At 48.2% G+C, this 27,951-nt stretch overlaps 1 protein-coding gene across 4 annotated transcripts in view; it reads left to right on the top strand.

The window, feature by feature from the left end:
* Positions 1-2,867: 2,867 nt before the first annotated feature.
* RREB1 (ras responsive element binding protein 1) overlaps positions 2,868-27,951 on the top strand; it is a 141,466-nt gene continuing 116,382 nt past the window's right edge. For 3 of the 4 annotated variants that reach the window (XM_082638472.1, XM_082638473.1, XM_082638470.1), the window contains exon 1: positions 2,868-3,211. The gene's annotated coding sequence lies outside the window, so the exon portion shown is untranslated. The other variant, XM_082638471.1, reaches the window with a different exon arrangement.

Here is a 27,951-nt window from a genome sequence, read left to right as displayed (position 1 = left end):
TATGGAATATATATATATATATCAGCTTTGTTGAGGTATAACTTACAAAGAATGCAATTCACCCATTTAAAGCTTACAGTTCAATGGTTTTAGTATATTCAGAGTTGTTCAACCATTATCACAATCAATTTTAAAACATTTTTATCACCCCCAAAAGAAATGTCACACACATTAGCAGTCAATCCCTATTTCCCTCCAAACCTTCAGCCCTAGGTAACTATTAATCTACTTCCTGTCTCCAAAGATTTGCCTATTCTGGGCGTTTCATATAAACAGAATCAGAACAATATATGTCCTTTTGGGTCTGGCTTATTTCATTTAGTGTGTTTTCAAAATTGATCCGTGTTGTAGTAGGTACTTCTTTCATTTTTTATGGCTGAATAATATTCCGTGTATGGATGTACCACATTTTGTTTATCCACTCATCAGTTGATGGCTATTTGGGTTGTTTCTACTTTTTAGCTGTTATGGATAACGCTGCTATGAACATTCTTATACAAGTTCTTGTGTGGATGTATGTTTTCATGTGTTGTGTTATGTACCTAGGAGTGAAGTGGCTAGGTCAGATGGTAACTCTATGCTTAACGTTTTGAGGAACTGTCAAGCTGTTTTTTAAAGTGGCTGTAGCATTTTACATTTTCACCAGCAGTGTGTGAGAGTTCCATCTCTCCACTTCCCTGATGACACTTGTTATTATCTGTCTTTTTTATTACAGCCATCCTAGTGGGTGTGCAGTGGCAACTCATCATGGTTTTAACAGCATGACTCTCTTTTACCTATTAGATGTTCAATAACTATTTGTTGGGTCAATGATATTTATATGTAATATGAACAAACAGACCTTTGGAGGGCTCGTTTGGCTGCCAAGTTTATGAATTAGCTAGAAAAGATGAACACAGAGCTCAGTATCATTAGAATTCAACTTTCAAAAGTTACTTTTAGACTGTTTTTTCAACTTAAGAGGTTGCCAGTATTACCTAGGTGACATTATCAAGGTCAGGAAAAATCATGTAGCTTTGCAGGTTTGCATGTATTTTACAGAATAAGCTAAATTACAAGCAAAATTCCAACTTTGATATGGTTCCTACTCAAAACCTACCCCTCAATGGGGAGAGCAGGAAAGGTAACTCCTGAATGGGGACATGGGGTTGGGGTGGAGGGGAGGCTTAGAAAAATGCAACTGCTAACGTTTCCCTGGGTTGAGTTTTCCTCAGTAAACAGTAGACCCTGGGAAACATAACAGGTTCTGAAAACTTAATTTTGATGACTCTGGACGTCAGAGAAACAGCCAGCTGAATCAGTTCCCTCTTGGGTGGCTGATTATCTCAAGTCATAGGTAATGTTCCAGCTGCTTTTGCTTGGTTCTAGAGAGTTCCATGTTGGCCAGGACCCATCCATTTAGTCCATCCCTAAGTAGACACTTCTATCTGCAGCCCTGAACACCAGAGTTCCACTAAAGGCCTCAAATTAAAGGCCCGTGATTGGGCTTACAACTTTGTATGGTGTGCAAGGGTATTCAGAGGAGCTGGCGTGGAAGAGGGTCAAAGGTCACAGCCAGTATATAGTGGCCAGCTTTCTGTATGTATAACATCATCTTGCTTAACAAGCCTCAAACGCATGATTCTGCAGTAGCATTCTCTGCAACTAGACAAGAGGCCCCCCATCTTTAGAATTTGGGGAGCGGGTGGTGTTTGTTTTCTGCAACCACAATCACCCTTATCTGTCTGAAGATGTTTCCAAAGGCTGACAACAGGCCCCTTTCAGAAGCTCGGTAGGAAAAGTATTAACAGTTGGAAACATGTCAGCTGCCTTATGGAGGAAGCAAAGCCCAGGCCTGGTTTCTCTGGGCTCCGTGATAACTTGGGCCGCCGCAGCCTGGGCGAAGCTGGTGTTTGGAGCCGTGGAGACGGAGCGCGGCTCGGAGGAGGGCCCCTGCTTTTCAGAGTTGAAACAGGAGCCCTCTGAGAGAAAGAGATATTGCATGTGGCTTCCCTGATGCCTCGGAGGGCGACGTGGATGACACAGCATCAGCCGTGCCATCGCGGGGTGGGGACACAGTGGCGGCCCGTTGGGGGCAAGGCAGCCCCCGCTTCAGCATCAGCTGTGGAGTGTGGGGAAGGGAAGGTGACAAAAGCCAAGTCAGCGTTGAATTTGTTGGATGGAGAATACGCTCCCGGGGCGGCAGCCCCAGAGCGAGAAGGACCGGCCCTGGGAGAGAAACAGCCCGAAGTTGGGGGCGGGGTGAAGCGCCAGTTCCTTAATCTCCCGCCCCATCGTCGGCTTGTCCCACCTGGATGCAGAGCGAGGACCGCGTGGAGAGGGAACCGCACGGGTGGGGTTCACCCTCCCGTCTGCCTCTGAGAGCAAGAGGGGCGGCGCCGGGCCAGGCACCCCCGCCCCCCATGGCACCCCCTCCCGGCCTCCGAGGCGCCCCTCTCGCGCTTCCCAGGCATCGCTGCCTTTCCCTGTCCTCCGTTAAAATAGTGAAACAAACCACTGAGCGAAGTGATGGAAAGCCAGGGGCTGGGAGTCGCCCGCAGTGAGGGGCCGGAGGGGAGGGGGCGCGGTGGTCCAAGAGGGTGGCCGGCCGGCGATCGCTGTGCTGGTCGGACGGCGCTCAGCTGCGGCCGCCAGGACACTTCACCCGGGGCTGCCCGGCCCTCCCCCGGCCCGGGGCGCCTGCGGAGGGCGTGGGGCAAACCTGGGGCTGCGGTGGGGGTGGGATGGGGGACTGCACCTCCATCCATCCCGGGATGGAAACTGCGGTCACCCCGCTAAAATCGGGCCGGGGGCTGCGGTGGGGACCGGCGGGTACCGCGGTCCCCCCCCCCCCCAGCCCGAGCGCCGCCGCCGCCGCCGCTCAGTAACACGTCCCCAGGAGAGTCGCAGGAGCAACACGTGATGTGTCTACTTATCAGGGTGAGAGGGGGAGAGCGAGTCTCCGAGCGTGCGGGCGAGGAAGCGGGGCGGGGGGCCGAGGCGGGGGCCGGGACGACGGCTGGGGCGCCGGGGTCGCCTGCTCCTCGCCCACCTCCCTCCCTGTGGGAGAAGAGGAGGAGGGGAAGTGACTGCGGAGTTGATGAACTTTGCACATCCAGAAACGCCATTTTGATTCCTTTTCCGGAACAAGTTTGCATCTCTCCTCGTTCTCTCCCCGAAGCCCACCGGTCCCCACTGCATCATGCCTGGGAGCCAAGCGCCCTGCCCGGCCGTAAGTACGCGCCCGAGGTTCCGGCTCGCGGTCCTTGGGTGGCAGCGAGATGTCTGGGGCTGAGCGGGAGCGACCTTTTAAAGAACTTTTGGGGATGGGGAGGGTGAAGTCTGCAGAGCGCGTTGTACTTTTTAAACTCAGCGTTTCCCGGAGCCGAGGACCCGAGCGTCCCACGCCGCGCTACGTGCGCTCGGGGCGGTGGGGCCGGCCTGGGATGAGCTGGGCAGCCCTCTCCCCTCCGGCTGCGCGCCGGGCCGCTCCTCCTCCTCTTCCCCCTCCTCCTCCTCCTCCTCCTCCTCCCCTTCCTCCGCTCCTTTTCCCCTTCCCGAGCTGCCGGCTCTGCCAACCAGCTCTCAGCGCGAGCCGCCGCGGCCGCTGCAGCGCCCCGCCGCCAGGACCTGATGCGCATCCATATTAGCCGTCCGAGCGCAGGAATCCGGCCCGACCCGCGCCGCCGCACCCGCCGCGGAATTTATTTTTAACCAGCACCGCCGGGACTCGGATGGTGCGCGCACCGCCGGCCAGAAACATCTTACCAGCGCTGCTCTCCATCTTCCGCCCTCTCTCCCCCGACATCCTCCCCCCCATGTGGGAGGGGAAACTTTTCTCCTACATACTTTCGAGTCCCTCTCGGGCCGAGGAGCGCGGAGATGACGGCGCCCGCCCGCCGCCGCAAGGTATCCGGGGGTGCCCGCTCGGGGTGCCCGCCTGGGGTGCTGGCTCGGGGGTGCCCGCCGGGGCCGCGCGGTGGGAGCATCCGCCGTGCCCTGCTCTGCGGACTTTGATCCTCCCGGGCGGACGGCGCCGGCCGGGAGGGGGCCGCGGGCAGCCCAGCGCCCTCGCCGTTCTCGGCTCGTGGCTGGTGGTCACGCCGACCACCGCCCCCGCGTGACTGGGCGGGGGAGGGGATCGCGTCCGCGCGTATTGTTCCCTTGCCCTTCCGTTGGCGGTGTACGTGTTTTCGTGGGAGCCATCGGTGTGGAGCGGAGCCTGCATCGCGGGGGCGGGGGGGGGACCTCGGCGCCCGGCGCCGTCACGAGCACAGGAAGGAGGCCGGGAGCATCCGAGGCGGGGCTGGCCGCCGGGGCCCGCTTCGCCGCCCAGCTGTGGAGCGCGCTCGGAAACTTTTGTCCGCTGCCCGCTGGACCAATTTTTTTGCGAGTTGTGGGTCTTCTCTGTCTCCTCCCGTCCCGGCCCGCAGAGCCGAGCAGGGGCGGTGGGGGGGGGGCGGCGTCGAGGGGCTGAAGACCCAGTGAGCCCCCAGCCCCCCGCCTCGGCCCGGTCCCCCGCGCCCCCTCCCCGCTCGCGGTCTCTTAGGAAACTGCGACCTTAATGGTTGCTAAGGAGCAGGGGAGGTCCTTCCAGTCGCCAGCCCCCTCCCTGGAAGCGGCGTGTTTTCTGGACGGGGCCGAGGGTCGCGTCGAGGATGTGGGGACTCGCTCCCCGCCGCCCGCGGGGCCCGGGAGGCGCGTGAGTGAGGGGCGCGGCGGCCGAGCCCACTTCTCGGTGGGGTCACTTTGCTTTTCCGGCGGGGTGGGGGGGGGAGGGCAGAGGAGGGGCGCGGGGACCGGCCGGCGGGCGGGCGGGTTGACAGGCGCCGCGTGCAGCTCGCGTCCAGCGTCCGCGGTGCATCCGCGATGGGTTATAAAGGAGCAGGAAAGTATTTCTCCTTGCTCAGCAGATTTGCCCTCCCTCGCTCCTTACTGGTTAGAAGATAGAACGTGAGCCCAGATCCGGACGAGCAGTTCACATTCCATTACGAAATTCTACACGGCTTCAGAGCCAGCAGCAGGACACATTCGGGGCACTTTGGAGTTTTTTCGGCTTCTTTTTTGGGGATGGTGGTGGTGGAGAGAGATAGGAAGGTGAATAAAAAATATCGGTTTGGGATATGCTGAAAAACCTGTCCGATGGTTTTCACCAGAAGAAAAATTCGCCCCGTGCTTGTTTTAGCGTTTAGGTTTAAAAGCCAGTGGAAATAAAGTTTGCCCGTTGGATAGGGATGCTGGAAATAGCGAGGTATTTCTGTCTTGAAGAGGAGGCTTGAGGTGATTTGTGCAAAGGCTGAGTTATTCACGTGCATCCCATATTTTTGAGGTCGTTTTCTTTTAGATAGGCAGTGGTGTGTGCATGCGCGTGAGTGTATTCTGAAATAAATTTAATTGATGTGGAAAGTGGAGAAAAGGGAACTGCAAAGAAAAGAATGGTTTTTGTTTTGTTTTGGGGGTTTTGTTTTTGTTTTTGTTTTTCTTCTCCCCATGGCCCTTAAAAGCATCCTCTAGGTCTGGTGCCTTTTCGAGTAGGCAGGTATGGGTCTAAGACATAATGTAACCCGGAAGTCTTAAGTTAGAGGCTGAAGTCTTGGCTGAAACTTCTTTTTTTCTCTCGCTTTCTTTTTTTAAACGTTTAGTTCTTCCTTCAAGAGTCACACAGAACTTTTGAAGGAATGGGTTCAAATTATTCTTCAATCAATTTATGTAAAGGTGAGCCACTACCCTTTGCAGGGAGCTTCTGGGTACCGCTGATGGATCTTGCTTTGATGTGTTTTGAGCTTTGGTTACACTGATGAATTAAACATTTGAATGGCTTTTATCAAGTTTTAAATGTGTGAAAAAACACCTTCCTTCCCGCTCCCCCCCCCCCACTTTTACAAAAGAAAGGGAGAGCCCTTTGATTTGGTTATTTGTTTACCTTGTGGTCCATTTTAGGTTGTTAATGAACTTGCACTATTTTATAACTCTTAAAAATACTGCTAAACAGGTTGCATTTTAGGATGTTTTGTTTTTAAAGAGGATTTGCTGGTTATGTGATACTCTTAAGAAATGCTGCTGACGTGTACTGTTCTATGGCATATCATTCTCTGCGTTTTTCTAGATACCACCTTTTTTCTCATCAGAAATTCAGAGCCTCAGCCCTTATGGCAGACAAGTGTTTGTTGTGTGATGGGGAAGATGGGTCTGACTCAGCTGGCACAGGTGGGGCATCCATTCCTGACTATCTGCATCATCTTCTAACAAATTACCTTTTGATGGAAGGGTCTTTTATTTTAGAAGGAGGAAAATAAACCTACCTCGTTTAGTCGGCATGCCATCCACAGTTATTGATTGGTTGGTTCCCTGCTGTATGCCGGGCCCTACGTAGTTGCCATTATGTGGCTTGCATTTTTACTCAATTTTGAACTGCTGTGCTGGTCCACTTGCTAAGATCAGTTTGGAAGTTTTTGCTAGCTGTGTTATGCTCAGTTGTTAACATCATGTATTATCTTCAGTGAAGGAAATTTCCTGGTTAATGAAACTAAGAAAAAATTCTACCCTTCTAGGGTTTTGTATGGCATAATTAATATAAATTTTAACTCCTACAGAAATTGATTAAATGTGCTCGCTAGAAGTAGTCAGAAGTGAATCCTTTTGATGTTTCTATTCATTATCCTTTTGAAAAGTAGGTGGTGCTTAAAAGGTCATAGGATAAGGGTTGCTAAGCAGCTAAACAGAAGGATGCTAAAATTAACCAAAGCATTTTTGAAAGGGAGTCCTTCCCTGTTTTACATTATTTAACTAGATTTAATTAATTTCTGAGTTCTCCATGTCCTTTGACCTAGGAAAGTAGGATGTTAATTTTGTTTTGTTTTTGTTATCACATTTAAATAGCCTCTCTTTTGTAAGTGTCTTTTAATTGAAGTTCATGCTCTCTGACCAGCTCTGGTGTCAGATGGCAGCTTGTCTGGGTGGACTTCTTCCCTTGCTACCTGTGTGTTCGGGTTAAATCCTCCCAGGGAAATGGCGCGTAGCACCACCTTATTTCATTTATTAATAACAGATTGTTTACTTCGTTTTGGAAAACCTACCTAATCCATGAAGTGATGTCTTCTTTTGCTCTTTATTAAGCAGGTTCATATCCAAAAGATAGAAATGCAATAGAGTATCAATAGAACGGAGGCCATATAGTCCCCTGATCACAGGACAATGGTCTTCTTCCCCCTTTACTGAGATTAGATTAAGTTTTGATAGGGCTCCTCCTTCGCACTCCACCTCCCCATCTCAGTTTATTTCAGAACACTTCGTGATACCTTTTTGAAAATAATGACATTAGGCGTAGAGTATCTTTGGAACCAAGTGTTGGAAAGCAACACTTTAAGCATCTTGGGGTTTTTCAGTGAGATAAAAGGGTTGCAATCTAACCGAAGCCATGGTTGCTAACCATCCTCTCTTGGTTGAAGGGCAAGCTCACTCTAACTCAGAAGTTTCCCTTCCTCAAGATTACTTGTGTACATCTGACCTACTGAACAGGCAAAGTTGAGTAATGTTTTTTATAGCCAAATATAATTAAGAAATTAGATGGGGTTTTTTGGGGTGTGGGGGAAGGAGGCAGGGTAAGTGAGTTTTCTCTCTCTCTTTTAGACTTAGAAAGTGGTTTTTGAGTAGAAATAGCTATGGCTGTCTTCAAAAAGCAGGGGTCAGCCTGTGATTTCCACGCCCTTGGGGGCCTCCCCATAAATCAGAGGTAAAAGGTGTACCATCTGAAACGCAGAGGCAGGCATACGATGTGCTTTCTGAAATGCATCACTTCTTTTTAATTTCCCCTGCTCCCATGGAAGGCAGAATACAGAGAGGAAAACCATCTGCGTTGTTTTCATGATGACCGAGGTGGGAGTGAGGAAGCTGAGGCGCGAGGGTGACAGACTTTTTCCTTTTCTGTTAGCTTGTCCTCTGGGACAGGGTCACCACTGTGCTGGTCTCTGTTTCCCTCATCACCTTCCCTGGGTGTCCCTGTCCGAGTGTAGCTGGCGTTGGTTGGTGGAGATGGGGGGGCGGGGGGGGAGCCTGGGAGGAGGGCGCAGGGAGCTCTCCCTTCCAGCTACTGGTGCATCTTGTTTCTGATGGTACTTCGGGCACAGGTGAGCCAGTCTGCCCATCAATAAAGGTGGCTGCCAGTGAATAGGTGCTTTAGACAAAAGAAGTGGGAGAGGGTGGAGACTGTTTGTTCAGTGTGATTCAAGCAAGCCGTGCTAATAGAACTTGAAAGCCTCTGTAAAGTCCCAGCGTCTGGGTACGGGCTACTCCTGCGGGCCTTTCAGACTCGGGGAGGGCGGGTGGTCCCGATAGGGTGGAGAAAGCCCAGTCAAAAGCCCCACCACATTCTTTGTCAGCCAGCCAGACTGCAGAGAAAAAGTCTCAGTGGGGGTAATTAGATAAAGCTTTTAAATGGCTCTATTTGTTTTTCCCCTGCCTAGCTTGGTATCTCATCTCTCCACCCCCTCTTTCAGAGACTGCGGGGTAAGATGGCTTTAAGAATGTTGGAGGCTTTTAGTGGTTTCACTACTTGTGAAATTTCATTTTTCATTGGGGCAGACTCTGGACAAAGTTAACTGCACCCTGCTTTTGTGAAGGCCTTGAACAAAGATTCGAATTTGATCCTCAGAGCAGCATGGTGAGGGCTGGGTGGGTGTATTAACCCATTTTCCAGCTGTGCCAACTTCCACCCGGTGGCTGGTAATAAATCAGGCCCAGGACCCAGAACGCCCAGCCCCAGCCTCAGTCCAAACAACACCTGCTTTTTCAAGTCAGCTTGGCCTCAGAAGACAGAGCATTAAATATACAGGGCCTGTTGATCTGTGTGTGTGCTTTTTAAATGAGACCAGATCCTTTCACAATAATGCTGTGGTTGAACGTGAAGATGTAAGGCAATTGGAAAAGAAACTTTTTAGCCTTTGCCAGCATTTCTCTTGAGGAATGTGATTATAGGCATTCTTTTCAGTAGGTTTTATAGGCATTTTTTTTCAGTAGGTTTTCTACCTCATGGGATCATTGTAAGGATAAAATAAATGTTCCAGAAAGTCAAAATCTATATATGGAAAAAAGTGGTGTATTTTAAGCTCAGGAAGCTTTGTGGGTATCCACTCTGGATTTCCTTTCCAGAATTGTGCACAACTCCAGTACTCAGGCAGAGTTTATGTTTGCTTCGAGCGCCTGGAGACAAACAGGCCAGCAAATTCTTCTTCATGGAGTTCACTTAGGGATGGATTTTAAGGGAAAGGCAGGTGGTAAGCTTTGGATGCCCCCTTTAAAGCAGTAGTTCTCAGCTTGGTGGTTCCCCGCCCTGGGGGCATCTGGCAAAGTCTGGAGACACTTTTGATTGCCTTGCTGGTGGGGTGGGGGTGCGACTGGCCTCTAGTGGGTCGAGGCCAGGGGTGCTGCTGCCCATCCCACAATGCACCTGAAGGCCCCACAGCTAAAGGATTATCCAGTCCCGAATGTCAGTAGGTGGAGGGTAAGAAAGCCTGCTCTAAAGGTACAGGAGTCAAGGCCTGTGTCACGTGTGCACGCAGCCTGGCGCTCTCACTGTACTGCACGTGGCATATTTGGGGATCTGGAATTTCGTAGAGCGAGTAAGCTCTCCTTACAGGCCTGTAAGGTGCTGTGGTTGGCAAGTTCAAGGCTTCCCAGAAGATTGGGGGTTGGGGAAAGCAGTTAAGCGGCGTTGCATATATTTAAAAACGCTGTAGTAAATGTAAGTTCCAGAACTCGTCTGCTTCTGAAACAAACCAGATACACTGGCGCTGGGGAGCTGCTCTGGTAGGTGGCACTTCTTCACTTATTTAGGTAACTAGCTCCGGCACTGTCATCTGCCACTTCTCCCTCGTGTTTGAAGTTATGTGGAGGGTACCCCCATACCCCCCCTTTTTTTTTTGCTCAGTGTTTGAATTAGCCCTTACTTGCTTGACAGTTAATGTTTTTTGCCCTTGTAGTCTCCCTTATTTTGTTTTCTTAAGTTTTTGCAAAATTCTTACATAACTCTCCACCTTTTTAAAAAAAATTTATTTATTTATTTATTTATTTATTTATTTGGCTGCGTTGGGTCTTTGTTGCTGCACGCAGGCTTTCTCTAGTTGTGGCGAGTGGGGGCTATTCTTCGTTGCAGAGCACAGGCTTCTCACTGCGGTGGCTTCTCTTGTTGCGGAGCACGGGCTCTAGGTGTGCGGACTTCAGTAGTTGTGGCTCGCAGGCTCAGTAGTTGTGGCTCGTGGGCTCTAGAGCACAGGCTCAGTAGTTGTGGCACACGGGCTTCGTTGCTCTGCGGCATGTGGGATCTTCCTGGCCCAGGGATCGAACCCATGTCTCCTGCATTGGCAGGTGGATTCTTAACCACAGCGCCACCAGGGAAGCCCTCTCCACCCTTTTTATAGGGCAGTGTTGGGAGCCCGGTCTTCTGTCCGTATATGTCCTCTTGAGCAGGTGGCTGGCAGGCTGCTGCTTTACCAGGGAAGGTTGGGAAGGGATCAAGGGAAGAGACAGTGGTGATTTTATGTTTTGGGGACTTGCAGACCTCAGATGCACGGAAAGGTGGTTGATTGAAAGAAAAATAAAATGTGGTATACAAACATTAAACTGCATTTCCTTGGACCAGACATGTCTAGGACAGTGGCAGGAGCCATCTTTTAGCCACAGGTGCCACTTGCCTGACCCTTGTCCTGGTCCACCCCACCCCCCATCTTACAGGCAGGAGGCCAGGAGGAAGCTTTGGAGCAAGAAGAAAAGGCAGGAAGAGAGGGGGATGATTCCAGAACGGTCTGGGCTCCCACTTACCTAAGAGAAATGTTTAACGCTTACAGGCAGCTTTCTTTACATCCTAACCCGAGGACAGACTGTCAGGGTCCCGTTCACGTCCCTCCGGGCTGATGGTGTCAGTGACCTGTTTGGAAGCTGGCTTTGCCAGCCCACGCCTGGTGTAGTAAGAGCTGTGCTTCTGGTTCTTTGCTGCCCTCTCCTCCAACCTGTAAACTGGGCGGTCCCTGCTCCCCCTCTCCATTTACAACTTCTGCCAGGCTGGGCATCACCTGCAGGTGTGTTGGAGGGAAGTTGCAGGAAGAAAAGTCTCTCCCCCACTTCTAGAAGGTGAGCTGAAACTCACCATCCACCCAGCCTCCCAGGCCAGTCCCTGACTCTGGTCTCTCTCTCAGCTGCCAGCAGTCACCAGACCCTCCTCGAAACCCTGGTCCAGTCTGACTCTGGTGTTGCCTGCCCCACTGTCCTGCCCCAGGCCCTCATCATGTCACAAGCGCCTCCCAAGTCAATTTCCTGCCCCCTTTGTCTCCCTCCTCCAGTCTGCCCTCCACTCGGCTTGAACACTATAGCTGCACATGGGGTTTGCCTGCTGCTGAAAAACATCTCATGGCCCCCTGTTGTCCGCAGGAAGAAATCCAAACTCCTCAACTTGGCACACGAGGACCTCCACCGGCAGCTCCCAGACTGTCTTCCTAGTTTTAGCCCTTCTTACTCTCCCTGCAGGCCACTGCCACACTGAAGGAGTTCGTCCTGCTTCTGCTTTTCCATGGAGTGTTCATTCTGTTTTGTCCCCATCCCTTTCTCCTTGCACACAGCATTTCTCAACTCTTCTTTCAAGACCCATCTCAAATACCGCCTCTTGCAGGGAGAATCAGGTCCTCCATCCAGAATAACCCTCACCCCATCTGGCCGGTCTGTCTGTTGTAATTTACCTGTTGGCATGTTTTCCCCACCTGGAGAATAGACAGCAACTTCAAATCATATTTTTCCATCTTCTGTACCTAGTTCAAGGGTTGCATAGTGGATGCTTATTCAATAATTATTGTTGGATCCATTTCGAATATAAAAAGCCCAGAGTTTTTTCTGAAGAGGTGCAGGTTATTTTTGGAGAATAGCACATATAATTTGGAAGCCAGGTCCTAAATATCAGTACAAATTAAGCGAAGGAAACAGAAGTAAACTATCGTTTTCCAGCAGACCCATCCTGCAGAAATTGAGTGCTAAGTGCACACTGGTGGGAAAGCATTGTGAATTCCAGAAATTTTAAAATAAAAGTTTGCTCAGCTTAATTTACTCAAAATTAAAGAGGGAAAAAAAAGTTGTTAATGCCCGATTGCACTAAAAGCTGTCACACTGGGGCCCTTACTAATTATAACCACTTTTCATGGCTCTTGGTTTGAAGTTTATATTAAATAGGAGAGATGGGCACACAGATCAAAGACCAAAATCATTTCTGAGCTCCAATGTGTGGGCCCACTTTCTCTGCTTAGTTAGATTTTGGTTTCATTAGTGGTATGAGTTAATAGGAGTGTTGGTCCGTGTATAATTTAACTTTTCTTTTTTTTCTGTAACTCCTTGGATTTAAAATAAAGTGCAAACCAGAAACCTACAGGGTACAGATCTTGCTTTATTTGTGTGTGTGTGCGCAACATATGTATGTACATGCTGGAAGTTGATTATAGATCGTATTTACAGAAAGAATCATTTTCACTGTTTTAGGGGAGGTTCCTTTATGCTGAGACTTCATAGTTAAAAAAAACCCCAAAAAACCCCTGAATACACAAAATCATCTCAAACTCTTTCCTTAACTTTCTTCTAAAAGAGGTACCTATGTCTTCAGAAATAGGGGAGATAACATAAGGACGGGGTGAGAGAGGCGTTTTGCCTTTGGATCCTTTTATACCTTTATGTTTGTAACTATGTGGATAGGTTTCCTTTTCGAATAAGGAATTACCATTTTTTTTCTTTTTAAATTGGAAGGTCTTGGTATCCTTTATAGGAGATAAAATCCCAGTTGATTAAAAGTACATTATTGCTACCTTTAAATATTCCTTGATGCGCTTACCTGATAACTAGAGTTTAGGCTCAGATTTGGGAGATACATTCAAATATAATATTCCAACTTCATCTTATTTCTAAGGAGGCTTGTATATGTTCCTCTCTGATGTGAAAAACCAATTTTTTAAAAAAGCCATTTTCTCTTCCACTTTAGGGCTTTTAATTGTTTTGAGGGATAGTTATATGAAATAGGTTAGTAAGCATCTCAAACTGGTTTTCACGACTTGGTAAGTTAAACTTATATTGGATCAAACTGTCCTGCTTAAAAATTTAAACCAAGTATAATTTAAAGGAGGCTCAACTTGCACGTCTCTAAATTAAGTTTGTTTTTAGATCATGAAAATAATGTTTCTGAAAACCATTTGTTGTTTGAGAGCTTAGTAAAGCTTTACAACCTCCTTTTTCTAAAATACTGTATCCAATTGGATTCAGTATCAGATTCGGTCTCCTTTTGGAAAACAGGCACTTTTCCACCCCCAAATTTGAAAACCTCATAGTGGGTTTTTTTTTTTTAAACCACTTATAGATCTTTATTTATAGATTTTTATTTATTCAACAAATTTGAATTTCAACGATGGGATGGCAGTGATAAACACCAAGGGTACTAGTTTGAGAAAGAGGGACAGTTGCTAGCTTCCCAGACATGGAAAGAGACACAGGACCACTAAGTCGTTTCCATCTGTGCTGGGTGTTAAGTGTGACAAGAGCATGTGACATGCACTGTGGGGGAGGGGAGGAGGATGCTGGGAGGCAGGTGGAGGGGGGGCATCCCCCCAGAGTGGCCCCTGAGCTACAACATGAAGAGAAGGAGAGTTGGAGCACAAGCAGCTGGTGCTGAGGCCCTGAGGTTGGAGGGGAGCAGTGTGGAGGAAGAACAGACCCGGGTGGGTGACATGCATGGCGAGGTGGATGGGCTCCTTGTAGCTCACAGGTATTTGGAGTTTTCCCTTGAGAACTCTGGGAAGCCTTGCAGGGTGTTAGGCCAAGGACTGGCATGATGAGATTTGCATTTTTAAAGATCACTCCTGCCCAGAGTGGAGAGTAAACTAGAGTAGAAGGAGGTGACTGTTTTACCTTCTGTTTGCAAGATCGTGGAGAAGGTTGGTTTTGCACAACTTTTGAAAAGCAGCGGTGGCTCAGGGTGGGTGGCAGTGGAGGTGGGGAGCCTGGGTGGCTTTGACAGAGATGGTGGCCGGAGGAAGGATTTGAGGCTGGCTGGGGGATGGGATGGAGGATGGGCCCGATGATTTCCAGGTCTCAGGCTTCCGTGGCTGGTGGCTGGCGGTGCCTTTCTCTGAGATCAGATCACGGGATAAAGCAAGGTTTATGAACCAGGTACGTTCCCTCCCCTTCAAAGAAGTTATGTTTGTGAATTTTATCAGCATTTTTTCTACTTGTACTGCTTTCATTGGTCAAAACCTACTATTCCGGGCATGGATAATACATGGAAAGGACTTCTATAAAAGTGAGAAACAGAAGTTAGGTTCTTACTTATGGCTTCCTTCTCCCCTCCCCGCCCCTCCTCTTTCTTTCTTTCTTTCTCTCCTTTAAATTTCCTGAGGCCAAAAGGAACATGGAAGAGTTCTCCTCCGTGGCCTGAGCTTCTGAATGGTTTTCAGAGGAGGCATACAACTAAAACCTTAAGCGTATTTAAGTTTCTGTTTGTTTTAGTGATGCTTTATCTCTTTGACTTGTGAGCCTGTGGCTCGGGGGTAAGAACCGAGGTAGGACTCTCAAAATTGCCCCCGCCTTCTGCTTAAGAGGGTCAGAACTCCTCTCCTGACCTGATTTTCCAACTTATTTCTTAGTCTCTCCGTGTTCACTGATGCTCTGAATGTCTTAGAACGACAGCAGTGTTTTGCTTGACCAGTAATCTGTGTGAAAACAAAGTTCCTTCAGTAAACAAAATGTGCTGTGTATCTCCTTTGGGTGCCAAAGGGAGAGATTTCATCCTTCCACGAGGATGGTCTCCACCGAGCCACGGTCCAACCTGTGTTTGAACATCTCTGGTGATGGCTGACCTGCTCCCCATCGCCCCAAGGCAGTCCTTGGGTTTTTTACTGCGTTAATTAACTTTTTTTTTTTTCCTCAAGGCAAACAAAATCTTTGTGGAATGAGCTAGAAAGTGGCGTGTTTTCCGCTGAGTTGGTAAAAACTTGGAGCTGGAGCGCAGGCCGGCTGCCTTGTGCAATCTGATCCCCAGAGAGTCCACTGGGGAGTGGCACCCTCCTTACTTCCTCCTGTCCTGGAATTCCTGCTTCGTGGAGGGGGCTGGAGAGGTCCTGCCTCGCTTGTCCTTGTGAGCTGGGACACCTTCCTTAAATCATCTTGCGAGAAAGCATTAGCGATGCTCCCGGATTTAGGTAGAGCTTTTCTCTGACGTCATACAAATGACTCATCAAAACTTCAGGTGAGCCCCAGCCTGCTCCCCAGATGCTTCTCTTTTTATATGGGATCAATCCTGACCCAGGTAACCCGACCACTGGCCCCCAGAGAGCGCTGCCCACCTTGGGGAGAGTATGATTTAACATCTTTTGTAGAAAAAGCACGGATGTTCCTGCATCACCTCAGCCTCACATCCCATTTGTAACAGATGGCACGCTTTATTCCAGCCCTACATTTGATAAGATGAGCTGATGAGGGGAAAAAAGCTCAACAGGGACCTTGCCCCTCCGCTTCTTTCTAGCTGAAACAGCTCGGTGAGGGGATGGTGGGAAGGGAACTCAAGAAACTGGGTTTACGCATCTTTTTGGAAAATTTAAACCTTAAGGTACAATGCACACAACGCAGTCCCTCACCTCACTGTGACCCAAGCAGAAGCGTGGACTTGGAGAGCTAATAACGTTTGTTGCAAAAAATAGCTTACTAGGGATGGCCTTGTAGTGAGTGTCCAGAATTGGTGTGGGTAGTATGTTCAGTAGTCAGTTTCTGGTGACAAAGGTGTATGTTATATAAGCTCACTTGCAGATAACCCACCCCTAACTGCTAGATAGTGGTGACAACTCACGCTATCTTTTGGGTAATTTTTTTCTTTAAACGGTTGTGTATTCAATCCCTGGTGTTGGTTCTTGAAGGGCTCGGGGATGGTCAAATGATTACACTTAGAGAACGCAGCCAAAATGGCCTGGCAGCTTTATTTCACTGTTTTATCTCTATGGCAGATGGAATTCGGGGAGGGCTCCTTTGGTCGGCTTGTCTCTGGGAAGTCAGGTTGCTCCTGCTCCACCTGTATCTGCAGAAAAGGGAAGACACAGAAATCCAGCCGCAAACCGCAGAAACTATGACCTGGTTATTCATATGATAAATGACTCTACGGAGAGTGCAATTAAATACGGTCAGCAGACCTTTGAATTACAGACTGCCCTTGATGAAAAGCATCACTAGTCAAAGCCCACCTGTATTCGCTTTATATCAGATAAACCAGATGTTGTCTTTTCAGTTTCTTTTCTACCCGTGTTAGACTTCATCCATATAGGACTCTTAAGTCAAAAATCTCAAGTTATCGCCCCGTTTCACCCTCTGAAGGTTGCTAGGCTTTTCATCTGGAAGAACTGTCAGCACGAGAGTGGTGGAGGAAGCAGTAATGTGAACTAAGGTTATCGAGCACGTACCAGTTATGTCCTTGTCCTGAATTCTTGACGTGGGTCATCTCATTCATTCCTCACAACAGCTCTTTGCCCCTGTGATGTAGGTACAGTGATTATTATCCCCGTTATTCAGAGGAGGAAACTGAGACCCAGTGAGGCAGCCAGCTAGTAGGCATCAAGCAGTGCAGCCCGGCCCCAGAGCCTGTGCTGGTGGCCACTGCTCAACTTCCTTTCACAATGACATGACATAGTCACCAAATAAATATCCCTGAGAACCTGATGTGTGCAGAGCCCTGCGGTACACAGCAAGGGGAAAGACAGGGACACGTGTGCGACGGGGCCGCTGGCTTCTGGAAGTAGATTAAAACTTAACCCGTGAAACAGGTCCTTCTATCTGGTATTTGACAAAGCGAGTTAGACCATCAATTCTGTGGAAGATCAAGCGGGAGGGGAGGTGCAGTTGGCTGACAAATCAGCCAGTGGGAGTGGCTGCCCCAGAGCACCCGGGGCCCGGGAGACCCTGCAGAGAGTGGGGGGAGGCCCTGAACATCCTGCTGGGGGACAGTTTTCCCTAAGTTCCCATGAGAGGCTCCAGGGAGCGGAGAGGTTGGGCCGGCACTCGGGGCTTCTGCTCGTCTTCTGTGTGGTGGGGCGCACACCTGCCCCTTAACTTCTTTCTTGCAGACACCCACTGTTAACCTCACTAAAAGTGCTTGAGCTCCGTTTCAAAGTAAGGATGGTGTGTTGGCCACTTTGGGAAAAGCCAGGACGCTGTAAGCTCTGAGCATCTGGGGGTGAGGGTTGCCTTGGGTTTCTGGAGGGCCAATGCCTTGAAAACAGGTCACCTGTTTGCTGTTATAATAGGCTATTATCATTTTATTTAATATATAAAATCAAGATTTTGCCTCAGAGTTAGTACTGGGGGTCAGGATCAGCCATCTAAGAGGCCCAGTGGTCTGTGTTACCAGGGACGTAGGGGCAACAATTGAATTGATCTAATTACTAACCTAATGTTTGAATTTGTCCATATTCAGGGGAGATAGTCTCTAGGAGGTGTTTTGTTTGTTTGCTTTGCTTTTTAAGCAGTAGGAGCTACATGGACTGGAGGACAGTGACGGGGGATGCCCTGTCTCCCGTGGAACGTTTCTGGGGTGAGGGTGTCCAGTTGTGCACTCTTCCTACCCTTTTGTGGGAGCCCCCGAGCAAGTTGTGGAACCAGCAGGTCTTGAATTGCGCCGAGCGCCTGATGGTCTGTTTCCTGTTTCCGGTGGGTCTGTGGAGGAGGATTGTTTTGAAATTTAGTTACAAATAGAAAATTCCAGCCTTGTATGCTACCATCTCCTACTACCGTTATTTGTACCGTTGTTATTTTGCCTGTGGCAGTTTGATGGGTCCAGCAGAAGAGTAGTGAAAGAAGTCTGGGTTGGAGACCAGCATCCCCGGCTTTTTCTTTCTCGTGACTGGAATCCCATCAGCTTTCCTGCATTGGAATGCTTCTCGATACCTCCCCCAGTCACTGGGCTCCAGGGAGGCAAGGATGCTGTAAGACGTGGTCCAGCCCTGAAACTCACCAGCGCATCACAACCGGCAGAGACGCCAGGACACGCTGAGGACCTGGCAGCGGGAAGCCGTCGGGAAAAGAGGTAGTGATGATGTTCTCAGATGTGAAGGGCTGGCCACGTGGAGGAGCGTGTAGGAAAGGGAAAATGAACTTGTAGGTGAAGAGCAGTCTAAGTACAGGCCCTGGGGGATGGTAACACAAGGCTTCTTTGGGGACAGGATGGGTAAGCAGTGGGGTGAGACCAAGAGAGTACGGTTGGGGTGCTGTGCCGGGTTAGGGTGGAAGGGGTGTTGAGATGTGTCTTTGGCAGTGTAGATGGCCAGTTGTGGAGGCAGTTGTGAGCCAGGAAGTGCTTTGAAGCCGGACCGTGGCGTGAGCATCTCTGCCCTGGAGAGAATGCTGCTAAACCTTTAGAAAAATCAGGCCACGGAGGAGACTTGTCCAGCAGAATGAACTTGGACGTTGATGCCATATGGAACCGAATATTTCTTCCCGTTTTTTTCCAAGAGATTTTTTCAGCCCAGGACATGTGGGCTGCCGTCTGACGTGGTGTTGGTGTTCGATGATCACTGAGAGGTGGGACCTTTATCTTCAGCAGATAGAATTCAGTTCAACAATGTTTATGACTTCCTTGGTTGTGTTTTACTCCTTGGTACTTACTTAAGCTCATCAGCTAGGGAATTAGAGACAGACTCATTTCTGTCCCCTCGAAAATATTGAGGATGGATGCTGGGAGTCGGGGGAGCTACTTATTCAGTTTGTCAGCCGGGGAGCGAATGCGGGGTGGGAGGGTGAGCTAGTGTGCAGTCTTGACGAGCCTGTGGATGGAGGCTTCTGGAAGCCGCGGGTAGGAGAAGAATCTGCTCACAAAGACGAAGCTGCCTTGAGTGGAGTGGATTTGTGCCTGTTCTGCTCACCTGGGTAGCATCTGCCCTCGCCCAGGTAATGCTCTATCTGCCCTCCCGTGTTCCCAGTCCTCTGCTGGGATTCCACCTCCTCCTACGGGTGAGGTCGGCCAGGAAAGGCGCTCTGTGCCCACAGAGATGCGGGTGGCGAAGGCAGATAGCAGGCCCCAGAGATGCTCGTGGTTTATTAATTATGGTGGAGGCACACACTGCCTTTTCCTCTGGGGAGGACAGATCCATTTTTAATATGTGTGACTTTATACATTTCAAGGCCTGTACTCAGGGACCGAGGGACCTTGCTGAGAGGGCTGTGAAAAATGTGGGAAGGTCCCTGCAGAGTGGGCAGGTTGGATGGAACGCATACCTTAAAGTTAATAATTTCATCACCTAAAACTGATGTTTATATGTTACGATTTTATGAACTGTTGGCAACCTCTCGTTTCGTTTTGTTTCTTACCGAGTTCTCTCACTGGAGCTGGAATCGTGCGGGAGGAGGTGGGATGCTATGAGCTGGGGTGGGGTTTTGAGGGGTCAGGCTGGGAGTCAGGGGGGAGGGGGAGTGTCTCAAAGTGCTGAGTGGGTTCCTTCTGTCTGTGACCAGCCAGGGTGGACTCACTGGGGAAGGAAAGCCCCACTCAGGCCCAGGCCTTGTGCGGAGTGCTTGCATGTGTTACCCCATGGATGGGGCATAGGTATCCTCCTCCTCTTTTTAAAGACAGGAGACTGAGGCTTAGAGAAATTCACTTTTTCTGAGATCACGCAGCCAGTGTCAGACTACCAGGAAGCTTTAGGCCATATCCACATCTGAAGGACGTTCTTTGGTTACATGGGACCTCATGACACCGTGGTACCTGGAGAGTAACCAGCCCAGCAGCTCTGAAGCTTGATTTCATTCGTCTTGATTCTTTAATAGTCGGCGCGGATTTGAGCATAACACATTACTTGAGTGCCTCTACGTTTAGGATACTAGGTTTAGGCACGGGGGAGCATGGTGGTTCTTGCCTTTGGGAGTTTCCATCGTGAAAGGATGCAGTGCAGTGTGGCCCCCGAGCCGTGCACCCATGGGAAGGCTGCGGTCCCAGCGGGAAGGGGCAGGCTGGGCTTGGAGGTGTGGTTTGGGGTTGAGGACCGCATACTGGAAGGTGCTGGCGTTGCAGGGCTCCCTGGGGTGGGGTGGGGGTGGGGCCGAATTGGAGCTGTCCTCTGTTCCTGAGAGGTTTTGAGCAGAGAAGCCAGGTGGCCTGATGAGGCTTTGGAAATGTCCTCGGGAGGGGCAGTGAGGCCACGGTTGTACCTCGCGGGACTGCTAGGGTTCCTTCACTGCTGATTTCTGGCCCGAGGCAGAGGGCACATCCCCCTCAGCTGGTACAGGGTGAACCAAGGAGCACTCAGATCGCTGAATCGCCCAGAGCCCACTGAGTGCTATACACACACAGGAGAGGGACTTTCTTTCTTTACAGCCATAGACTTCTTTGGGTTCAGACCTCTATGTTCTGGCTTATCTCTTTTGGGGACTTGACTTGTCCACTGGAATCCTGGATCACGTTTATAGTGTCGGCATATTGGTTTATACGTTAACCCTGGCTTACTGAAACCAGGGTGGAAAGGCTTTCCTGGCGCGTGTGTGTCCTGAGATGTGAGTGAGTACGTGCCCTGGTCCAGGTGTTACAGCCGAGGTTGGGGCCTGAGCCCAGACTGCCGACCCTTCCCTCGCATCCAGTTTTCCAAGTCTTTGGCTTTCCGTTGTGGTAACTGCCACAGCCCAAAAGTTGCCCTCACCTGCCCTAATTGGGGCAAGGGGAGGTCTGGGACATACTCAGCACCTGTGCTAGAAGCAAAACGCCCTTCTGAGGCTCCTAACCACCCCCCCGCTTACCCCCGGTGTGCCCCCATCCCCACCCCAGCTCTTTTCTCTGGAGCTCTAGCCTGGCGATGCCATTGTGGCCACCTCCCCATTCATTGGTGTCACTGGCATTTTAAAGAAGCAAATACGTACCATCACACGTGGTCTTTGTAAATGCTTTCCGTGCATTAGTTTCATAGTCCTCACAACAAGCCCACCAAGCAAACAAGTGTCGTTGTCCACATTTCGCAGGTTTGGAAGATGCTCCTAATCATACCTGGTACCCTTAAGGTACAGGAGGCACCGTGCCCTCCACTTTTTGTACTTTGTGGCATTTCACCTTTGCATCGACCTTCTGAGGTTGCTGTTATCTCCATCTTACAGATGGGGAAGCTGAGGCTTAGAGAGTTTAAATAACTTGCCCGAGGCCACTCCAGTATAAGGACTTTGAGCCCAGGCTGGTGTATCTGTTGATTAAGTAAAACTTTTCTAGCTTGGGGCTGGCTTAGAGCTGATGGCTTCTGTTGGATTTGTTTTCTAATGCTTTTCCCATTTCTAAAGATGGCGGGGAGGAGCTAATGTTTATCAGGCACCCACTCTGATCTAGGCATTACGATCTGTTTTCCTCTTACCGGAGTGTAAGCTCCATGAGGGCTTTTTGTTCCTTTCCCCTCTGTTCACTCAGGATCCCAGGCACCTAGCCCAGTGCCTGGCCCAGCCTGGGCACTCAGTCAGTATTGAATAAAGGAATGACTGGAGTGAGCGGGTCATTTTGCCCCATCCTAGTGAAGGCACCTCCAACAGAGCAGTTGGGTGACTTGGCACACAGGCACAAATACCTCACACCTCAGATCTCTTGTTTTTGCAGCAGACCTTTTTTAAAAATTTTTAAATTTTATTTTATTTTTGGCTGCGTTGGGTCTTGGTAGCTGCGCACGGGCTTTCTCTAGTCGCGGCGAGCGGGGGCTACTCTTCGTTGCGGTGCGCGGGCTTCTCATTGTGGTGGCTTCTCTTGTTGCAGAGCACAGGCTGTAGGGTGCGCGGGCTTCAGTAGTTGCGGCACACGGGCTCAGTAGTTGTGGCTCGCGGGCTCTAGAGTGCAGGCTCAGTAGTTGTGGTGCACGGGCTTAGTTGCTCCGCGGCACGTGGGATCTTCCCGGACCAGGGCTCGAACCCGTGTCCCCTGCATTGGCAGGCGGATTCTTATCCACTGCGCCACCAGGGAAGCCCTCAGCAGACCTTTTTTCACGCACGTCAAATTTCAGGAGTAATCAGATCTATGTCATGGGATTGGAGGACATGATATAAAACACTATAAATACTTACCAGTGTCTGGCACCGCACCAGCATTCGATGAGTGGCATTGCCTTGGTGGTTTCAAGCCTCTTGTCTATGTTTGCCTTCCTTTGGGGCAGGGTTGCCATACCGATTAGCCCCGCCGAAAATGTGCTGGCCACCGAAACATTTTAAAAGTGTTTTTTTATTCATCCAGCATTGCTCTCTTGGCTGTGCTGTCTATGAAGCGTTTGAAGCTGGTAAAGTTGGTGAAATCAGCTTAAAGCTACTCTGGGCAAGTGGTGTCACGACTAGCAAGGTTTTTTTTTTTTAATTTATTTATTTATTTTTGGCTGCGTTGGGTCTTCGTTGCTGCGTGCAGGCTTTCTCTAGTTGCGGCAAGCAGGGGCTTCTCTTGTTGCAGAGCACAGGCTCTAGGTGCACAGGCTTCAGTAGTTGTGGCACATGAGCTCAGTAGTTGTGGCGTGTGGGCTCTAGAGCACAGGCTCAGTAGTTGTGGCGCACGGGCTTAGTGGCTCCACAGCATGTAGGATCTTCCCGGACCAGGGCTCAAACCCGTGTCCCCTGAATTGGCAGGCGGATTCTTAACCACTGCGCCACCAGCGAAGCCCGACTAGCAAGATTTTGATGAAGCTGTATGTTCATCTTCTTGGTTTCCAGTGAGAACATTGTACTGGAAGGGGCCTCGGAGTCCTTGTCCAGATTGTCTTCTTCCACCCCTTAGTTTACAGGTGAGGAACATCAGGCCTGGAGAGATGGAGGGGCAGGGCTGCGGGAACCTCCGTCTTACGTGGTCAGTTCTCTTCAGTGTCAGCAACCCTGCCAAGCCCAGATGCCTGGTGTTTTGTATTTGGTGGGGTGGGGGGTTTCTGAACGTTTGTATGGTGGAGCCACCATTATTCTTTTGCCAAGGATGTTAGTAAGCGGATTATGTCGACAACCCTAAGTATTAAGAAAGGTTTTTCCCATTAGATTTTTTTTTTTTTTGCACATTTAACTCATATTCACCATAGAAAAATTCTAAAGGAAGAGAAAGCTAGTAAAGCACATAAGAAAGTAAAATTACTTACTTTCATGAGTTATAAATCACCTTGTTGTCTATCTGCTTCCTCTGGATACATACGCTTATTACAAAAACTGAGATTTTTTACATTTGTAGACAATAAAAAGCCCATTTTTGTACATGCCTTTAAATTATACCATACCTATTAAAAATTTAATGGGATAAGTATTTTCTGTTATATTCAAATGTTCTTTGCCATGAAAATCACTTTATTTTGATGTGGCATAATTTGAGGAGGGGGGTCAGAGGTTAATGTTTTAATTATTTTGCATTCCCTGGGCACTTACTGGTCCTATGTTAAATGAAGCCAATCTAAGGTTAAAATTTTTACTGTAAATTATGAATAGGTAATTGGAAATTGATTTATTCTAAAGAGGAAAATGCTGAACTGACAAAACGTATTTATTTTTTGATTAGCCTGTGATCTGCCGTCCTATTGCTCCAGACAAACAAGAATCACTGGTGAAAAGCAAATTGAGCAGTTCAAAGAGTCCTTCTAAAAGGTCAAGTTCTCTTGAGAAGGAGGTGTTTTCCATCTTGTATAGGACACCGGGGTGAATGTTAATGGCTGATGGGATATGTTACGTACCTGTAGTTTTATTTTTAATTGGATGTTTTGCTTCAATCAGTGTCATGTCATTTGGACGTTTTAGTGCAGTTATTCCCAGTCTTTTCTAATATAAGGACCTCTTTTAATGTAAAAAAATGTTTCTGGGGCAAACATAATTTTAGATATATTTTTAGACTCTGTTGGGAAGCTCTAACAAAAAGTTCTTAAAAATAGCACTTTTAGTGGAATTTTTCTGTATTAATTACAACAGCATCTTCATACACTTGCCCAATAATAGTACATATATGTGTATGATTTATGAGACTTGTCGATGCTTGATGGGCCTGTGAATAAGCGGAGCCTCTGAAATAGCCCCTTGGAGGCCCCTGCCCTCAGGAAGATAGAGCCTGCCTGTGAATCACTCTAAGGTCTAATGTGAGGAAGACAACAATCAGACCCCTTCTGAAGGGCAGGTGGGATTCTCTAACTCCAGGGACAGCTGTGTAGGCGGAGGGTCCGAGGGCCATTAAATGACAAGTTAGGATGGTGCAGTTTGTTGCCAACTGCTCACTGCTGATGTTTCCAGAGGGGCCCACCCCACCTCACTTGCCTCATCATTTCAGAGGAAGGAATGTTGTTGGAGAAGCGAACTGAGTCAGGAACATTTCAACACACCTGATGATCTGTCTCCCTTGGTCCTTTTCAAGAATTTCATATGATCTGCTACAGAGAGGGCTGGATTTGTCAGCTAGGAGACTAAGGTCCCAAACCCAAGCCCAACCCTGATTACGGTTAATGGAAAGATGTTACACCTTGTGCCTCGGGTTTTTCCATCTGTAAAATGGGAAGTATCTCTTTTATCATATTCTTGGGAGGTGACATAATGATACCCCCAGGCTGCATTTTCTTTCTTTTTAATCAGTGAAAGCAAACAGAAAAATCTTTGTGAGGCTAGAAGCTACTGTCTTTTTATATAAAGGAAAAGTACCATAAAACTAGAGAAATTCTAAGCATCCTAAAAGCTTCTTTATGGCAGGGCAGCAGCCAAAAGACCTGCCAGTGGAGTGTGACCTTACTCAAAAAACCTTATCTTCATTCTCCTATAGTCCTGTTTTTTTCTCTCAGTAATTGTTATTCAACAGTGATGCCTCATATAACACTAGTCTTGGGCTGTGAGAAAAAAGTTCTTGCACTGCTTAGTGCCCCAAGATATGGGTGGCAGAAGAAGCCGCCTCATTTCTGATGTCTCTGTATTATCTGATGAAGGACAATCATCCCAGGGTTCACCTTTCTTAAGGAGTCAGGGCTGGGAGCAGGTATTCTGCTCAAGTTTTATGTGGTGTCTGTGTATTTTCAAAAAATGTTGAATGGTACCTTTATTTCAAGCTTCTATAGCCTTCCCAAGTTGCTCTAGAAAATCTTGGTTTCTTAGCCAAACAGGGTGCACAGTAAGCCCATATCAGCTGGGCCTGATGAGGAAGAATTACTTCCATGAAGTGGACCTGGTGAGAGTGTGATTACAGTCAGCTGACCTCAGTTCCAGGGCTGTGGCCATCCGTACAGGGGGGCCAGCGCTCAACCAGCATGATGGTCACTTTTGATGGATGATGACCTCACAAAGGTTTCCCGGGGCACAAACCCTCCAAACATCATTTCAAGAATTCCAAAGCAGTTTCACAATTCTGATTCTAAGAGAGGTTTGATTTGAAAGGGGAGTCTATCAGCGCCTTCTCTTGCCTTCGTTTTATGGAAGTTAGCAATTGTCTTTTTGAAAAAAATAGAAGTGAGTTATAAATTCTTCCTTAAGGATTTTAGTTTAGTTTATCTTGAAGAATTTTTTAATCAGCTGGGGTTTTCCCCCTTTGGTGACTGGTCCCAGTGACTAGGCAACATGGAGATAATAGTAAATAACCAAGCTTTTTGTAAGAGATGTTATTTGAGGCGGGGGTCATGAGTACATACTAAGGAATACGTAAGTAAAGTTTTCTCTGAATTTACCTTCCTTTTTGAACAGGAGAAAAGATGATTTTTAGGCATAATGGTGCACAAAGTAATGACTAACTCTCTAAAGATGTTTAAATCTATTAAAGCATAAATATGTTAGTTCAAAATGGATTGAGTTCTGAACCTTGATGCTTTCAAGGGTGCTTTATTATCAGGTGGCTTGTAAAAAGCACATTGTTCATCAGATCTCTTGTGTTTCCCACAGAATTTCATTGAAAGGTGTGCATCACTTCACATACTTTGTAGGAGAGGGGACTGTGAAACAGAAACTTAATAGAAATACTGAGGAGGGGAGAAGATAAAGCCACCCGGCACCTGGGTCTCCTTCTTTTTCTTCCTAACTCTGCCTCTGTGAAGCTGCGTGTGGCTGGGGTCATCGCCCTGGGTCTCCCTGCGCCTCTGGATCTGGGGGCAGGAGTGGCTTGGCACTGGGAATCCTTCCCCAAAGCTCAGTGCTGACTCTTCCTGTCCCTGGCTTTCCAGAGAAGGCCTGGGAGGCCGCTGGAACAGGGGGTTGCTGAGAGACTGCCTCCCCTGTCCCCTGGGCCTCGGGGGAAGGAGCCGCCTTCTGGAATGGGGTGCAGGGAGGGGGAATCCAGAGCAGAGGGTGGACAGGTGGACGGCAGTCACTGCCATTGTTTCGGTACAGACCAGGCTATGGTTCGGAAGTTGTTGTCTGGCTGTTGGCTTTTCCTCTTCAGAGGCTGGCATGCATGCGATACATTTATGGTTTGCTAACATGAGTATGACACGCATGCACATTTTTGGAGTATTGAATAGGCAGTAAAACGAAGGCAGCTAAAGCTAAGCAGCCAAATGCTAAGTTAGTTGTTTTCCTGATAAATTGAAACTAGCCTGAACCGGCCAAAGTGTAGGACTCATTGTACCCAAGCTACTCTAGGTAGTACTTTTTGTTTGGTCTACTAAAAAAACCAATGATTTGGAAAGGTGCAGTATCCGAGAAGGGAGTGCAAGGCTCCAGTTCTGATCTCTGTGGTCCTGGAAGGAAAGGATGGGAGAAGACTCCTCCTCTTCCTCTCCCTGCCCTGGAGCCGCAGCTCCAGTTTTCAGATGGCCTGGTGCTACGCCCAGCGGTGGTATTTTAAAGTATTTCTCAGTCGTTTTTTAGGATTATCAGGGTTCCTTTTCATTTTCAAGGGCATCCAGTCTAATCGTTCAGCTCCCTTTCAAAAGGCTCCCTCCCTCCCTCAGGCCCAGTCAGGAAGATTAATAATGTTAACTGATTTACTGCAGAAAAAGCATTATTAGTTAATTAGACTTTTACACCTCAGTCAGATAGCATTGCCGCACTTTAACTCAAGGATGTTAAAGACCTAAATCTGAGAAAAAAGAGAAGAAAGAAAAAGGACAGGCACTTTTCCAGTTTGAGCTGCATGTTGGTCCATGTTAATTAGGCATTTGTCCCTCAGTCTGGAGGTGACAGAAAATGCCAGTTACTGTGGTATTTAACTGACATCAAACTCCTGTCCAAATAATTCAGTTGGGCCCAGCCTTCTCTTTTAATTGGTGGAAGGAAAACTTCGGCACACACCCAGAATAAGGAGGAAATTGTTAATTACATTTAACATTTAAAAATTTCATTCTGAAGGATCTGAAGAACACTTGTGTGTGTTCTTTTAAATTAACTCTCCAGTTGAGCTTTTTCAAAACGATAACAACAGAATCTCCTCTCACACTTGAGCTACCCCACATGATTAGCCCTTGTAAGTCTTTAATAAATGACAGTTTAGTAACTGTTGTTATCCAAGGTCAAAAAGTGGTGTGTTATTATCTAGGGCCCTTATAGATTCATGTATGTTTGGCACTGTTTAAAAAATTGATAATTAATTTTCTAGCTTAAAGTCAGATTTCTTTGTCAGTACTAGAAATTCACGAGGGTTTATGTGCCAGGCAATACACATGTTTTAGGAACCAATATTTAGTAGCACATTTTTAAAAATGACATGATGGTTTTGTAGGAGTAGTTAGATAAAACATGCTTTTTTTTTTTTTTTTTTTTAAGATCTTAAGCAACTTCTTCCTCGTTGCCAGAGAAGGTAATTCTCAGTGACGAGAGTGTAATTTACCTTATTCATGAGGTATGTAAAAACAATTCCAAAAATAATGAAAAGATCTTCTTCTGACTATGGGTAGCCTTACTGGACTTTTCAACCTCCCTGGCTTTGACTGTGGTTTCTAGCCAAAGGTTCACACGTTTGAGAGGTTCAAACGCTTCATTTTCAGTACTGAACTACTTTTTCGTGCACTGAATGAATGCAATATGTTAACACTCCTGTATGGCCCAGAATTG

The sequence above is a fragment of the Mesoplodon mirus genome (assembly GCF_964341445.2).
Source record: "Mesoplodon mirus genome assembly, chromosome: 12".
Taxonomy (NCBI): domain Eukaryota; kingdom Metazoa; phylum Chordata; class Mammalia; order Artiodactyla; family Ziphiidae; genus Mesoplodon; species Mesoplodon mirus.
The sequence above is the reverse complement of the archived record's forward strand: the minus strand, read 5'-3'. Positions and strand labels throughout refer to the sequence as shown.